Consider the following 12931-nt stretch of genomic DNA (forward strand, 5'->3'; position numbering starts at 1 on the left):
AGATCTATTATCATAAACAATATAGGACCACATATATATTGACCTCACAAATGCATATATCATCAATCATACAAGAATGTGGAGGAAAACTTGAATAGCTTTATTAATAATTAAGAATAGAAAAGAGGATTACAACCAATTGTTTTGACCTAGCATCATCCTCTCAGCAAGAAATCCCTTCTTCACCTCATGAAAGGCTTAGATCACCCAACACTATGATGTTGCACCAAGAAACTAGTAGCTCTTCCTTACAAGATACAAAAATTCCAGCCTCTAGATCTCTGGGATGAGGGATCCATATATATATGTTTACAAGGGGGGTGAGTCAGCTTTTGAGATTTGATTAGTGTCCTCTCTCTGATAGTTCTTGGTTCCACTTAGAGATTGATGATCTCTTACTCATCCCTGGGGGAATGCAGAGAGGCAAGTGTCACAGGAGAAGTTTCTGGAAGATTCCATGATCCTCCACCTTGCAGATTGACCCTGCCACTTGTCCACTCTCACCCATCGCACCCCACAGAAGGGCTTTTCAAGATGCATCGCACCTCCCGTGTGTATTTAGGTGGGATGCAGCGCACTTTGACCATGGAGCAGGTGAGATGGTCCAGTTTTGACCAGTTCTAAGTAGTTTTTCATGGAGAACTTCTGGGAGAAGATGTAATCGGTTGACCTTGTCCTTTTAGAGGTTGGAACAACACTTTTAGGGACTTAAGAGCCCTTGGTTTATGGACATTTATGATTGGGGTTGTAGTGCCCAAAAATTTCTATAACACCCCCTCCCGCCCCGGAAAATTGGTTTCTCCGCCTCATGATACCACTCCTCTATATGTTGTGCTCCCGCCACTCACCCTCCACCACATCATCTACCCATTGATCCCTCCAATCACCTATGCTCCCTCCAAATTAATCTGTTAGGCTATCAATTCGCTTAACCATTAATCTAATAGGCCCTTGCCACCATCAACAGGAAAACCAGAATGTTATAATCCTTCATTTCATTGATTTCACCGGTTAATGATTTTCACACTTCCATTGTCATTATCCTGTGACAAGTTTGTTAGACCGAACTCCAACATTTTCACCGGACGGGGACACTACCCTCTCACTTGTTTTCAGGCCATTACCTCTATTTTTTCCTGCAAATACCAAGCCCTCTCTATGTACTGTAAGCCTGTAATCCATTTTTCACCATTGTTTCTTAGCTTTATCCAATCATGCCTCCAAAAGACAAGGCACTATAAGAACTTGTCAATCCTCTGATCCACCCTCCCATTGATTTTCACCACATCTCTTTAGCATATAGAGACTATAAGATCCATGAAACTCTCTGTGAATTAGATATTTTTGATATTTATTGATGGTTCGAGGATAAATATATAGATAAATCTGATGACAGTCAACTGTGGGAATCCAATTTTCCACACTATATTTTTCCTCATACCCACATCACCCCATAATTTCTTAGGAAGCATCATGCTTGCTATTTGCCAAGCCAAAGAGCTATTATTGCCCCCCAAAGGAGAAATTTTGTTCACTATCACTCCTCAAGCTATAGACCAAATGATGCAAGCCCCTAGAGCAGAGAATATAGCTCCTTTTTCACTTGAGGCACTTGTTGAATTGTATCAGAAGCTGGAATTTTTTAGAAGAGCCAAAACCCTTGAATTGTTCTTGACTAAAGATACCCCATTACCCAAGAAAAATCCTCCCTATCCATCCTCTATTTTCCTTGAGAGAGCCAAGAAAATTATCACAGTCATCTCTTATATCCTTGGCTATTACTCAGATTAGTGGGTAGATGATGTAATTATAGAATTCCTTTCCATTTTCTCTACAGATTCCAAGCTTTCCATCATGTTTAACTTTAGCCAATTTCTTGCAGATTCTATCCATGAGCATTTTATCAAATTCTAGACTAAGGAGGTATTCAAGTATGCTTCCATGTTGGTTTATATGTTCTTATATTTTCAGGGAGACAACCTCAAGCTTGGCTTGAAAAAGCTAGATGAAGAAGGAAATCATTAGTCAATCATCTTCTAGACTATATTAGTGATGAAGGAACAAAAAGACTTTTCATACAAATAGTTCGTAGATATGTTTGTACATACAACACTCGGTCTGCTAAGCAGTAGGACAGAGCCAAGGATTAGTGAAGAAATTAAGAAAGTTTTGCAGCTATCATACCAATTTTAGACAAGGGATTGGTACCTCTATCATAATTATACAGAACTAAGAATATTTGGGTGTAAGCTTTCCCCTTACAAGCTGCCAAAATTCCTCCCAATGAGGATTTTTTCTCTAGAGTACATAACGAAAATGCTCAATATGGATGATATTCACTTTGTGGCAGCCGAGAAGAAGTCCCAATTCAAAATCAAAACACATATAGGGCCTTTCATTTGCAACAGCATGGCAGCAAGGGAAGAAGCAGATAAGCTACTCAAAGAGATGCAATCCAGCCTTAGTTTCACCTGGTCATATGATCCATTAGGATTCATCTCTAAGTTAAGGGTAGAGAATAAATCTACTACTTATTTCCACACATCCAGACCAGAGATAGAAAAATATAAGAACCGGATAGAATGGACTGAGAACACCCTACAAGAGAACAAGGGGCAGCTAGTGTCACCCTCCATAGTACAGACTACTATCGTGCAGGAGAAAATAACAAAGAGAAGTAGGGAAGAAGAGTTTCCTTTAGGGGCTAAGATTTTTAGTGAAGGCTTCAAAATCATGTATAGAAAGAAGGCCAAGCTTAGTTCTAAACTAAGCCTAAGCAAGGCTTTGGAGCAAGAGAATATTATTACCACTAATGAGCCACTTGTTTCCTCATTAGTGGGTGATCAAACCACATTGTATCCCACTGCCTCCACAACTTCACAAGATCAAGAGCAGGTTATGCAAGCTAGCACATCTACTACAAAGGAGGAAGAAAAGAGTATATTTGATATTTTTAAGGAGATAAAAGTGAGGAATGAGGCCTTTAAGATCAACACATACAATCAGTTTTGGAAGCAGACTTCCAGTTCTCAAAGCAGGATGTTGTCAACCTTTGATTTAGAGAAAGATAAAAAGAAAATGGCATTCCTCCAAGTAAAGATTCCCCAGGCCAAGGCATCATCAGACTACAAGAAGATAACATTTGAATTTGATGTGAAATACATACAACCCATTGACCAAATGGAGATGCACAAACAGACTAGGCAAATGATTTTTTCCACTGTCACTAACATTGTTATGAGTTTGTCTAAATTGCAGGTTACATTAGCCAATGTTCAATCACAATTGAAGATGGAAAAGGTCTCTACACTTGCCAATGACACCAGGATCAAAGATTTGGAGGACTTGGTGATCAAAGTGGGTTATGACCCTTCAAACATCAATGTTGTAGAAGAGCTTGTAAGGAAAAATAAATTAGACATATCAACATTAAGGAAGCAGTTGAAGTTACTAGCCAAAATATCCTCTGCCCAAGGACATTGAAGAAACAAAGACACAAAAGGCAAAAATTATGAAGCTCATTATGGAGCAGAGTAAACAGTTGAAGCAAATGGAGACAGATATGGAGAATATAATCAAAGAAAAGGAACAAGCTGCCAAAATTGTTGTTGTCCCTTTGGAAGCATTGCCTATCACATCCATTCCTACAGCTACATCTTCTACAAAAAGCACAGGGGCTGCTATAGATCAGTTAGCAATTGCAGTGCAGAACATGTCTCTCCAAACTAAAGAAATCAAGAGATTGCAGGCTCATGTAATTCTTCTACAAGATCAGAAGACAAAGACTGAGACTTTCCATGCAGCAAAGTTATAGAGAGCTCAAAACTAGGTAGAAATATGGAGGAAATCAGCAACTGAGTCCTTTGTTGGCCACACATTGGTCCAAGTCAAAGAAATTATATGGAATGACATCATCGAAGAAATAGATGAAATCTGGCCATGCATCCATATTATATTTGAACAGAAAGACTTGATGGAGAAATCTAAGCAAACCATTTCCACTATCAATGTTGAATTGGGAGAATGCCTACCACAACCAACTGCCTCATAAAGTTTCTCAATTCCAAAAATAGATATGAGCTGGATGACTTGGGAGTAGATGATAGAACAGAAACAATCTTAGAAGTGAAGAAAGTTTTGACAAAGAAGAACTTGGTTGTGAAACTGACAAAGAAATGTCACACTTTGGAGGTAGCAGTTAATAGGTTTTTCAATAGAATAAAAGCATTAAACAAGAAAGGTTTGTATTCTTTATTTGTGATCAATGACAAATTGATGACTAGGGAAGATTACAAGAAGAAGCTTCAAGATGTGGCAAAGGATACAACTAATTCATCCCACATCAATGGTGTTATGACACGGAGAGATTTTTATGAAGCTATCAACAACATGAGTTTCATCCAACATTAGATAAAACACATTTTTGTGGTGAAACCCACTTTTTCTCAGTATACTGAGGTAGATGAGATCTACCATAAGGAACAAAAATTTCCATTCCATATGAGGAACAGTGGGATAAGTTATGTGAATTCCAAGATTAAAAGAATAGGTCATCTTCAACAGCGCAACACCCAAATAGTGGCCACTCAGCAACTATTCTCCACCAAAGCAGTGCCAGATGTCCAAATCACTTCACCAGATTCATCTCTTTTGATTGCATTATTTCATTCTGTTAGTCTGAAGTTAATAATAGAATTCCATGTCAACGAGGCATTAATTGTATCTTTCTGTAAAAAAAAATTAAATACTTCATTCAGTCGAAGTATTGAGGGTTGGTTTCTGAGCATTGTAACTCTTTCTATCAAGCATTGTACTTTTTCCATGTTGCGGGAGAACCATTAATAAAAATACTCTGCATAGGATACTTGTGTTACAAAATACCGGTGATGTTTTTCCTATTGTAATTATGTTTTCTTTGTTATTCTCTTTGTGTTATGCATCTAAAATCTAATTGTAAAACAGGAGATGTGAAAAATAGGATATGTATTTTAAAACCTTATTTGGACTACATTTACAATCTGTATGTTTTATTCTAAATTTTGATTGATAAATTCTCAAATTATTTTCAGTCCATGTTGAAGCACACCTTTTCTCCATTCCATAATTTAATTTGAAGATCCAGTAAATCTAGCTAGCTTGCCCTGTGATTACTCCTTTGAACTTTTGGTGCAACAACCAGTTTTATTTGACTCCATATCCCAATGGAAAGAAATTAATTTGATTAGATCAACCAACCAAACCAATCAACCAAATTCAAACAAACAACCAAGCATAATCATAACTAGCCTAAAATCAACTTAAAAAACCAAGTTAAATCACAAAGAGAGATCCCTCTCTGAAGCTAGTAGGGGTAGATCCCAACTTCAAAAGTAATTTGATGTTGTCCAATGTATTTACTCCCACAACCTCAAAAATTCAGAATGATAACATAGTGGCAACCATACTGGGGAAGAATACACTTTAATCGAAAACATTAGTAGTCCCTAGCTTAAAATCAGTGTTTCAGTAATCAATTGTTGTATCAACATGAAATACATGATCTGAGGTTGATTTTGTAGATATTTGTTAGATTATAGATCCTGATTTTTATTTTTGTGTGACGATTTTTTATAGCCCTGGATCCCAAAAGAATTCACACTATATCTCACCCTAATCCCAACCTTGCTAAAATTGTAGATGAGCCTGAGAAACCAGTGAGAAACAAAAGCTTTACTTAGAGTCAAGGTAGTAATAGTCCCTTGTCCAGATTCAATTCTCCTTTGAAAAATACTCCTTTGTCAAGGTCTAATTCTCTCCCAGAGAAATTTGAAACTTTACAAGATATAGAATTTGATTTTCCTTTTTAGGAAAGTTTGTTTAGGTCCAAGTCTGAGGCTTTTATAGATCAAACTATCATAAACAAAGCCATACTACAACCAGATGTTTCCCAAACCCAAGACCTTGAAACAGATCCTGATCTAGAATCTTTACAGAAGTTTGATAAATTAGAAGGTCTAGTTTCAGTATTGGACTAGGCTATAGAAGAAACTTGTATTTAGCAATCTGTTGAATTCTCTACTTTGACTGTTGCAGCAGGCTCTTTATCTAGTCAGTCATCTCAGTCTGTACATCTACAGCCTCCCATTCCTACTCATTATGTAGTTTCAACTTCCCTACCTCTAGTTTCTCAAACTATCACACCTACCATCCCTGTAGTTATCCAAACTACACATCCACTAGGTCCATCCTCAACTCAATATACCAGGATAGTTATGGCAGGAAGGTATGCACCCTTGGTGTTGCTAGGCCAGCTAAATGTTATGCCTACAGATTATCCATCAAAAATTGTGACCTTTGACAATACTGGTTCTTACACTGACCAACAGCATGTAGATATGATGAATGATGTGTTTTACCTCCATGAAGTGGATGAGGCTAATGTTAAAATGAGATCATTTGCCCAGAGCTTAGGAGGTGATGGGAAGAAGTGGTTTAGGGATTTACCTGTAGAAAGTATAGCCAACCTCTTTTCTTTCCATCAAGCTTTTTTAGCTAGATGGGAGATCAAGAATAACCCACTTCAACTCTTAAATGAATATAAAAGGTTAAAAAGAAAACCCAATGAAACTGTCGAAGAGTATTGTGAAAGATTCAATATTGTTTACAATGCCATCCCACAAGACATCAAGCCCTCCCCTCCTCTTAATGGTTTCGATGTACATAGGGAGTATCAACTTAGGGAAAGCGACCCGATAACTTTGGAAGAAATGCAAGAAAATGAAATTAAAGTTGAAGCCAACATCCTAGCCAAAAAAGCCAAATTGAAATCTAAACGCAGAGTAACAATAAAGGAAGAACCTTCTAATTCTGTTGTTGACCATAAGATTGATAACCTAGTTAGAGTAGTGAATCAAATGATGCAAAGAGTGAACCTTAATGAACAAAATCAAACAAGAGACAACCAAAATGTTCAATAAACCAGAAACCAAAATTTTAGGAGAAATACTCCCCAAATTAAACAAAGAGAGAAAAAGGGACCAAATCAACAGATTTGGCCTCAGTTTTAGGAAAATTACAAAAATAATGAGGGGAATATTGTGGAATATTTGGATGATAACCAGATTAATTTGTTATGGGTAAATGAATATGAAATAGTGTTCCTCACTCAAGAGCAGGAACTTTTTCTCATAGCCCAAACTGAAATGGATTTTAAAGAGTCTAAAGAATACAAAAAGGGTTTGAAAATGCTATAATGGAGGTACATAGACAGTACAATCTTAGAAGTAAGAAAAATGAAGATACTGCAACTAAAAATAATGTTGAAAATCCTATTAAGAAGGTTTCTAATTCTAATTCCAAGAAAACAACATAAAATCCCCCTAAGAAAACCACAGAAAATATTCGAAAGAAGCCTACAAAACCTGTTATAAAAAATACCATTGATACAACTCCTAGAAATACTCAAATTGATGTCCCTTCTACCAGCCAAAAAACTGAACTAACCACAAAACTAGTTGCTGCTAAGTCTGATATTTCAAATCTACTTAAAAATAAAACATTGTTCAGTATAGAAATCAACTTGCAAAGCTAAAAATTTATATCCCCTTAACTAAATTAGTCAAGAAGAATGTATACAGGACTCGGGTCCCGAAGGCATTAAACATAGGGGAGAAAACTGATGATGTAAATTTGAGTGATGATCAGCCTAAGCTCCTATTTGGGCCAAAAGGAGAAGGTAAACCACAAGAAGGAGGGGTTCCTCCATTTTATGTCAATTTGAATATTCATGGTAAAATCCTTCATAATGTTATGCTAGATTCAGGTGCATCCCATAATTTAATGCCCAAAGTAGTAATGGAGAAACTAGGACTAGAAATCACTAGACAATACAAATATTTTTATTCTTTTGACTCTAGCAAATTCAGGTGCCTAGGTCTTATCAAAGACCTATGTGTTACTTTAGCCCAAATCCCTGCTAAAAGTCTAGTGATGGATATAGTGGTTGCAGGCATTCCCCCAAAGTATGGCATGCTGTTGTCATGCTCATGGGGAGAAAAATTACAAGGAACCTTGCAAATGGACATGACTTATGCCACTATACCAGTGTTTGGCCAATAGAGAAGACTGTATAGGGAAACCTTAATAAAGTATATGGTCAGTAGTCAAGATAAACCATATAATTACCCTCTTTACTCTGTTCATTCTAACATGGACTCGTTTATTCTTTATAATGATGAGGGAATTGATGCACAAGTTACTCAGGAAGATAAAGACATTGATGAAAAACAATAAAATCAAACTCTAATTGTACAGAAAAACAATGAAACTGGACCTTTTTGGAACATTAGCTTTGATGGCTCTTTTGGAAAAGCAGGTTCAGGAGCAGGTGTTTCGGTGTCCAATTCAGGGGACAATCATGTAGTTCATTCCTATAAACTCAATTTTCATTGCACCAATAGTATAGTAGAATATGAGGCACTTCTTTTAGATTGCAATTATTGAAGAAATTAGGTGCTAAAATAATTGGTGTTCAGGGAAATTATGAATTAATTATTAAACGGATCAAGGGAGAATATGTTGCAAAACATCCTAGGTGGAGAAAATACTTGAATTTTGTCCTTGACTTTTTAAGAAATTTTGAATAATATGGTCTTTCTATCATTCCAGGGAATCAAAATGTATTGGTTAATGGTTTAGCTTTCTCAGCTAGCACATGCCAAATGCCTCATACAAACAAACAATACACAGTAGAGGTTAAACACTTTCTTGCTGTACCTGATAATATGAGACATTGGTAGGTATTTGGAAGTGATAAGTAGATTGAATTTTTTTTAAAATCCAAGGTATGAAGACAATATCATAGATTCTGGCTATGAAGAAGAAGATCATATTATTGAATATTCAGACTGTAAAGTAGGAAATCAAATTGTCGAATATGTTAGTATAGATAAACAGCTTGATGATTCCGATGTAAATATTCCAGTTAGTAAAGATGTACATAAATTAGAATTACATGAAATTGATCTAGAAAAAGAAGAATTTGAAGTAGTTCAGCTTAAAGATAATGTTCTTCCAAGGGTTATAGCTTCTTTATAAGAACTTTTTCATTTTAACGATGTAGTAAAAAAGCCAAAAATGGAACCCATAGGGGCAGATATAGAAGAATCAAATATAGGTAGTGATCATAATCCCAAAATGATAAAACTCTCAAAATCATTGCCTATTATCACAAAAAAATGATATATCTTTCTTTTCAATGAATTCACAGATGTCTTTGCTTGGAACTATGAGGATCTGGAAGCATATGACATCAGTATTGTACAACACAAAATCCCAATCAAAGAAGATCAAAAACCATTCAAGCAAAAACTTTGTAGGATCAATCTCGTCTTAATGCCTTTGGTTGAGAATGAAGTAAAGAGGATGTATGATGCAAAAATTATAATTCCTATTAGGTACTCTAAATGGGTGTCTAACATTGTGCCTACTAGAAAGAAAAATGGAGAAATCAGACTGTGTATTGATTTCAGAAATCTAAATAAGGTATCCCTTAAAGACAACTACCCCTTACCCAAAATGGATCATATATTGCAAAAGGTAGTAGGATCTAGTAGGATTTCCTTGTTAGGCGGTGTCTCAGGTTATAACCAAGTCTTGGTGCATCTGGATGATCAGGATAAAACTGCCTTCACTACACCATGGGGCACTTTCATGTATGTGAAAATGCCCTTTGGGTTAATGAATGCTGGAGCCACTTTCCAAAGAGCAATGGATATTGCCTTTGCTAATGAAATTGGCCATTTTATTGTGATTAATCTAGATGACATTATTGTCTTTTCTAAAACTGATGAGGAACGTTTAACACATTTGAGAAGAGTGTTTGAAAAATGTAGAAGGTTTGGTATCTCACTCAATCCTAAAAAGACACTATTTGGCCTTGAGGAAGGAAAACTTCTTGATCACATTATTTCCACGGATGGAATAATGGAATTAGGATTGATCCCAGTAGAATTGAAGCAATTATAAAAATCAGTCATCCAAGAAACATCAAAGAGCTTCAGTCTTTTATTAGTAAAATCAATTTCCTAAGGAGATCCATTCCTAACCTAGTAAAAATTCTTAGAAACATAACAAACATGCTTTAAAAAGACTATGAAATCAAGTGGAGTATTGAGGCTAAACAATACTTTAACTTAGTTAAACAAGTATTGACAAAGGCACCAGTGTTAATGAGCCCATATTTTACCAAAGATTTCATAATCTTCTCTTTTGCTTCCGAGCACACCATTGCAATAGTCTTACTACAAAAAAACAGTGAAGGTTTTGAGTAGCTAACAATATTTAGTAAAGCTTTAATAGATGCATCTTTGAAATACAATATTATGGAAGAATAGGCTTTTGCATTGGTTAAATCATTAAAATATTTTAGAGTATATATTTTTCATTCCCATATTATTGCTTATGTACCTAATCCAGTGGTTAAGGACATTTTGACACAAAATGGACCTGATGGAAAGCGAGGAAAAAGGATCGTTGTCATTATAGAATATGACTTAGAAATCAAGAACACTAAGTTAATGAAAGGTCAGGGACTAGCCAAATTGATGCCTGAGTCAAATTTCCATGCATTAGACATTAACATGATTGATTCATTGGATAATCAAGAGGAACAAGTGACTCCACAAATTGATGAGGAATTTATGAACTCACCCTGGTATGCAGACTTTCTTTATGTTTTATTTAATTTAAATGCCCCTCCTGGTTTGACAAAAGCAAAGGCACGACTTCTGAAGTTAAAAGCAATTAAATTTTTTATTATATACAATGTCTTGTATTGGAAAGATGCTGAGGGTATTTTTCTTAAATGCTTGTTAAAGGATGATGCGGATAAATTTATGTAGGAATTCCATGAAGGTAACTATGGTGGACATCATTATTGGAAAACTACTGCCAATAAAATCCTTAGAACTGGTTTCTATTGGCCTAACATTTTCCCTGACATTCACAAACAAGTCACCTCATGTCATAAATGCTAGATTTTTTAGGGAAAGAGAAACGTTTTTCCCCTGCCATTAAAGCAAATCTTTGTTGAAAGCCCCTTCCAGCAATAGGGATTGGATTTCATTGGTGAAATTCATCCCTCTTCCTCTACCCCACATATGTGGATTCTTACAACCACTGATTACTTTACCAAGTGGATAGAGGCCACTCCTTCCAGAAATGCCACTGATGTTGTCATTATTAAATTCCTTGAGACTAATATCCTCCCTATATTTGGTTGTCCTAGAAAACTCATCACTGATAATGTTGCAGCCTTCAAATCTAAAAATATGGTTGAATTCTGCCATAAATACCACATTACTTTGGGACATTCAACAACTTATTACCCTCAAGGTAATGGGTTGGCTAAACCCTCAAACAAAAGTTTTGTAAACATCATCAAAAATCTGTTAGAGGACAACAAAAAGCCTTGGCACAACAATATGGTCAATGCACTTTGGGATGACAGACTTACTACTAAAAAATCAATTGGCATGTCACCATACCAACTGTACTACGGGATGGATGCAGTTTTTCCATCCTCTTTGGGAGTCCCAATTATGAATATCATTCAAGAAGTGCAAGCTGAGCCCAATGATGTACAGAGAATGATTAATCAAACTATCTAGTTGCAAAAGTCTAGGGAGGAAGTATACAACAGGACCCAAGTTATTCAAGAAAATGTTAAAAAGATCTTTGATAGAAGAACAAAAGCTAATGACTTTAACATTGGGGACTGATTTTTGAGATGGGATTCAAGGAGAGAAGACAAAGGAAAACATGTAAAGTTTGATAATATTTTGAACGGGCCATATAATTTTCATGCTTTCAAGGGAAATAATTCATTCTACCTTAAAGACCTAGATGGAGCAGAGATACCTAGAGGTCCTGTCAATGGCAGGGTGTTGAAGCACTACATTTATTAGCCTATAGATTTTCCTTTCATCATTGTAAATATCATAGTCTTTATGGTTTTGATTGGGTAACTCATTAACAAAGGTTGAAGCTCGCAGTGAAGGCCCTAAACCTGGATTAATAAGCTACCAAATATTATCCTTAACAACAAATAAATCAGATGAATACATTACAAACATGGAGTACTCAAGGCTATTGATCATATGTTCTTGACACTTCACTTGGAGAAGTGCCATCACCATTTGGATCCACTGTTAGGGTCCTATAAATTATAGGATCTCAAGGTGATTGAGTATTTTGTATTTTTGATTTCATATTGTACATAATTTCAATATTCAAATTATTTCCAAAAAAAAAAAAAAGTAAAAAAAAAAATAAAAAAAATGAAAAGGGGGTATGTTAAAAAAAGTAGATAAGAAAAGGGAAATATGAACCCCACAAAAGAAAAAATAGAAAATAATACTAAAAGTGTTGCAAGACTAAGTGCCACCACTGATCATTTAGTTCTTTTAATTCATTATCAAATAAGGTTATGTGAAAATTTTTCTTGAATGCCACAATGAGTAGAATTATGTTCAAATCATACAGTTTAATCATGGTTGAACACATTTGAATTTCTGTTCATAGGTTAGTGAATGAAGATTTACCAAAGAGTTTAATCTTGGTAAATCAGTAGCTAGGTAGAAATAAAATTGACTCAACAGTTTAATATGAGTCAATGGCCAAACAAGTGATAGGATAAGGTAAATTTTCTTAAAAGAAAAATGATTTGGGTCTACTAGTTTAAATGCACCTTGCAAAACAAGAAGATAAAATGTTAACTTACAAAAAGAATGCAAATGAGAAAGGGTAGGTAGAAGCACTATGGTGGTTAGAGGAAAAACATGAAGATTTTATCCTAAATTCAAATGTGAAATATTATTTTTATGTGTAGAAGAGAAAGGCGAAGGATTAAAGTTTTACTCTAAAGTTCCATATATCAATTAAGTTTTGGTAT

The sequence above is a fragment of the Pinus tabuliformis genome, chromosome 6, assembly GCF_031772625.1.
Source record: "Pinus tabuliformis cultivar Carrire ecotype Pingquan chromosome 6, CPIR1, whole genome shotgun sequence".
Taxonomy (NCBI): domain Eukaryota; kingdom Viridiplantae; phylum Streptophyta; class Pinopsida; order Pinales; family Pinaceae; genus Pinus; species Pinus tabuliformis.